The 4,654-nt window shown below is 31.5% G+C and overlaps 1 pseudogene; it reads right to left on the bottom strand.

Moving 5' to 3' along the window:
- On the bottom strand, positions 1-1,545 carry LOC132314895 (cytosolic sulfotransferase 12-like; annotated as a pseudogene).
- Positions 1,546-4,654: the final 3,109 nt, after the last annotated feature.

The following is a 4,654-nucleotide window of genomic DNA, read 5'->3' as shown; positions in this document are numbered from 1 at the left end:
GAATAATTCATTGCTTCTAAGGGTGAAATCAACAAGGCTGGATTAGCTTCAGGTGAAACAAATAAATAACTGAAAGAAAAGCTATGTAGGAATATAAAGTTACAAGATCTTCAGTAAAATAAACACACATGATATCCATAGCAACTAACTTTTTATTCTTCAAATATGCATTTTCTACTCCAGCTGAATAGCAACAACTACGAAGTTTATTTGTCTGGAGGCTAGTAATTAAAGCTTCAAGTACTTCAAATTGCTCCAAATTTTATGTCTCGAGTTCAAGGCCAGACCCTTGTAATTTCATCAAAGTAATTTGATCGAGGCGCTCTTTCATCTCAGCAGTGAAGTTATTCTTCCAATCCCCAACAACACCAAGCCTCAAAACAGTGGCAGACACGCCCCGCCCAAAAAAAAAAAAAAAAATTTAGTATAGTATGTTCAGCCCAATTTAAAAATAAATAAATAAATAAATTTAATAGCAGTATTAGCCCCCTTTTTAACCCATTCAAAAAAAAAAAAATTGCTTATGAAATTGTGTAATTAAATTTATGTTCAATACTAACTCCCCATTGACGATTTCTGGATTCGTCCTTGTTCAAAAATACACTATTTGGAACCCTGTCCGAGGTTCCAAACCATTCTTGTTCACCCCCAAGTTCTTGAGCCTCTCCCAGCTACACCTCCACAACAACTTATCAATCTCCTCCTCCTCCTCGAGTTGCCTTCCAAGAAATGAGGACAGCCTTTTCAGCTGTCCTTTTGGGTCTCTCTTAAGATCTTCATACTTCAAGAATAGTATCTTGTGAGGCATCTTTGAGCTCTCCATCCAATACTCTTAACACATGATCAAAGAAGGGCCCAAAAAGGTGAACCCCATTACAGAAGCCCTCAAATGCCTTCTCAAATGGATGGGGCCTTGTTCTGGTGTCCTTAATGTAGAGTTACAAAAATGCCAAATGGACACTAAAGTGTCCTTTGGGTTCCTGGTTATGTAAACAATCTTACACCCAGAATTCTTAATTGAATCTGGCAAGGCACTGTAAGGCAAGTGAGTATGAAATAGTCTAGGAGAAGACATACCCGAGAGTTTAGGTGATGGATTATTTGGTGTGTAAACCTGGACCTCTAAGGTTCTTACACATAAGGCAGGAGTGATTTTGACAAGAGGGTCCTCTTCTACATCATCATTAGCACTAGTCTGTCGTTGCAAGATGCAGAAACAAAGAGCCTTGAGCCAATTTGTGCCGGTTTTCATAGAGGACGCCAACAAGATATCATCATTATGTGCTTCAAAGTGTGATTGCATGGTTTTTGCAGCTTCTAAGCAAGGGGGTATATACCAAAAACCTTCCCATTGATAGAGATAGAGATCATCCCAAAAGCATTGCTTAGGAAGTTGATCTAGTAAAGGTTTTAGAGAATCAGAAGAGTGCATGAGCAATGCTGTTTTTTCAGCATTGTTTTCCATGACAATAATTAACTAAGAATGTAAGATGCCAAAGCTAAGCTAGATTTCAAACAAGATCATATGTGGTTGGGTGAAGCCATATATACACAGCATGAACTGACAACAGAGATATTTGGCAAAAGTGGAGACTGGCATACATCATTGGAGTGGATACATATCAACCATACACTTCTTTAACAGGAATCTTTGCATATCTATCTAACTCAATTATTGTTGTTGCCTTCTTATATGGAATAATAATTAGCATGGGAAGCATTAAATCCTCTGAAATTGTTGTATTAATAAGTCGTAACCAAATGCAAAAAGAGGTACCACCAAACATTAAGGATTTGATTTGGAAATGGTTTAAAAAATTTAGAGTGTGTGATCAATGATGTTGTTGTTTCTATATATATATATGTATATATGACACTTGAGGAAGTAAGATGCCTGAATATCTCAATAAGAGCGGTGTTCATGCCATGAGCATATAGTGTAAACTATAATTATTCATGTCAAGCATTAATCACAAATTTACATGAATCCCAAGATCTTAGAATTTCTTTGATTTTCACATATCTATAATGCATAAATAAATATAAATATCTCGATCTGTAATTGTAAATCTCGTAGAGATCAAGGCAAATGTCGAGATCCTTTCTGTGGAACGAATAACATGCTAAACTGCAATAGTCAAAGTGTAGAAACCGATTTCTCTCTCTTGGCCTTTTGCGCGCATAAATATTATACGTGTTATTTTCATTAACATACATAACTAATTGGAATATACACTTTTATAAAAGCAGAGAGAAGACCAGTTTTCCTTTTAGTAACTTTAATTCCACTTTCCATAAAAGTAAGGAATAAATAGGAAAACACTTTTGCAATAATTAATTACCAAAAAGATAATTTATAAGTTGACCAAATAATATAATATTTATCTGATATCTATTTTATTTAACCATGAAAATTATAAAAGTAAATCACGTGTCCAAATCATGTGGGGCACAAATGTAAGAAAATATCTTATAGTCTCCCACTTGACCCATATGATAACTTCTGTAGTGGTTTAGTAAAATAGTCATTAATGTGCATCATAAATAAGATTGATTCATTAAGCTGGTCATCATAAATATAATGATAAATAAACTACCAATGCGAGTCATGGCGATTATATATCACTAAATGACACAGTCTCTTCCATATACCACAACACTAGTAACCTATTCAACATAGTCTACAAATGAGAAGTATCAATAATAATCTAAAAATAATGTCTTCTCCAAGACTATTCCTATTACCATATATTAAAGCAATACGTACATGTACATTAATTAATAGAAAATATTAGAAACATATTTAATGAGCGCAAAATGTCAAATATATATAATCACTGTTAAGCAATCCACAATTAAAAATAATAACCATCATTGACTATATTCAAGACCCATTCTTTCAATATGTCCCATAAAATGTCTTGGGTGGTAGTTCATTCATTAATGGATTGCAATAATAAGTTGTGTGCTTATATATTCAATAAACACTCGTTGTTTCTAAACATATTCTTTAATGATAAAGTATTTCAACTTTAGAATACTTATCATTTTTCATACAAGAAGATCAACAATTGCAGTATAAATTTTCAACAATCTGAAAATGGTACCCATAACTCTAAGTCCTGAAATAAATTCTGCAATCATAAATTGTAGCCTCAAAAGCATGCTACAAATTAAAAATTCATAATGGACAAAGTAACAATAAATTACTTTGTACTTTTTCATAATATTATTCCTCTAGGCAAAAAGAACAAATAACTAATTGTGGATTAATTATTATCCACATATTCATAAAAAAAAATGTCTTCTTAAGTGTGAGCATATAATCTTTTATCCCTTACCAACTTATATATACATCAAACTCCACAATACATCCATAAAGAATATTTTTTTTTTTTTATTTACCTTCTAGTTAACTCATTCTTTGGGATTGCATTAGGCTGAATTTATCCCCTTTTATATATGGAACAATACTGATTGAACAATGTTCCATACCAAATCTTTCTAAAACTCTTTTAATATATACTTTCTGAGACAATCCTAAAAATTCACGTAATCTATCATAGAATATTTCTATTCCTATTACGTAAGATGCCTAATCCATATCTTTCATTTCAAAGTTCTTAGAGATAACTTTTAGTTTCATATAATAAACTAAAATCACTACTAGTAAACAAAATATCATCAATATATATATAATCAGAAATATAGATTTACTCCCACTAACCTTATAGTATATACACCGATCGACTATGTTTTCCTTGAAACCAAAAGAAATAATGGTATCATTTAACTTAATATACCATTGTCAGGAAGTTTGTTTAAGTCCATATATTGACATCTTAAGTTTATAGACCATATATTCTTTACCTTCTAATGTGAAGCATTCAGGTTGATCCATATAGACTTCCTTTTTTCTAAACTCCCATTTAGAAAATCAATCAAAATCAAATTCTTGCAGATATACCACATAGTCATCCGGAATAGCAGATCTCCTTTTTGAGATCGTCTTAATGTTATTCTTTGTGGTTCTTTTACAATTTATTCCTTAATGACAATTTCATCATGGAGTTGTTGATCATTCAATTATTCTTCGTTGTTATATGGTTCAACAACTGAAGGAACAATTATTTCTTTAGAAGTTATAGGCAAAAAGATTTATACCATAACTTCTGGAATGATCACATTTTTATTTTTATCACTCCCACTGATTTCACCATTCTCAGTGAATCTGACAGTACCGGTTTCAATAATTATCGTACTATGTTTATGATAGTAAAACTTGTACCCTTTAGATTACTTAACATCCACAACATTATGAGTAACGAGGAATTACTTAACATACTCCTAACCATATCCATAAGAATACGATTACGCCTTTCAGCTACACGCTTCTGTTGTGGCACGTTATAATACCCCTAATTTTAAAAGGATAGTCTCGGTATTTATTTTATGGTTTTAGTGAATTTTTAACTTTATTATTTGAATATTTGTATAATTCTTTAATTGTTTAAGTGACTAATTGAATTATTTGTTTTAATTATTTATTAATTTAAAGTGTATGCTTTATTTGAATAAATTGATTAATTGAATAATGTGATTAAATGTTATGTGCTATCTGTTTTATGTGTTAAGTGTTTTGTTGACATTAATT

The sequence above is a fragment of the Cornus florida genome, unplaced genomic scaffold, assembly GCF_030987335.1.
Source record: "Cornus florida cultivar Cherokee Brave unplaced genomic scaffold, ASM3098733v1 CherokeeBrave_3.0.0_Hap2_Chr06, whole genome shotgun sequence".
In the NCBI taxonomy this organism is placed as follows: domain Eukaryota; kingdom Viridiplantae; phylum Streptophyta; class Magnoliopsida; order Cornales; family Cornaceae; genus Cornus; species Cornus florida.
The sequence above is the reverse complement of the archived record's forward strand: the minus strand, read 5'-3'. Positions and strand labels throughout refer to the sequence as shown.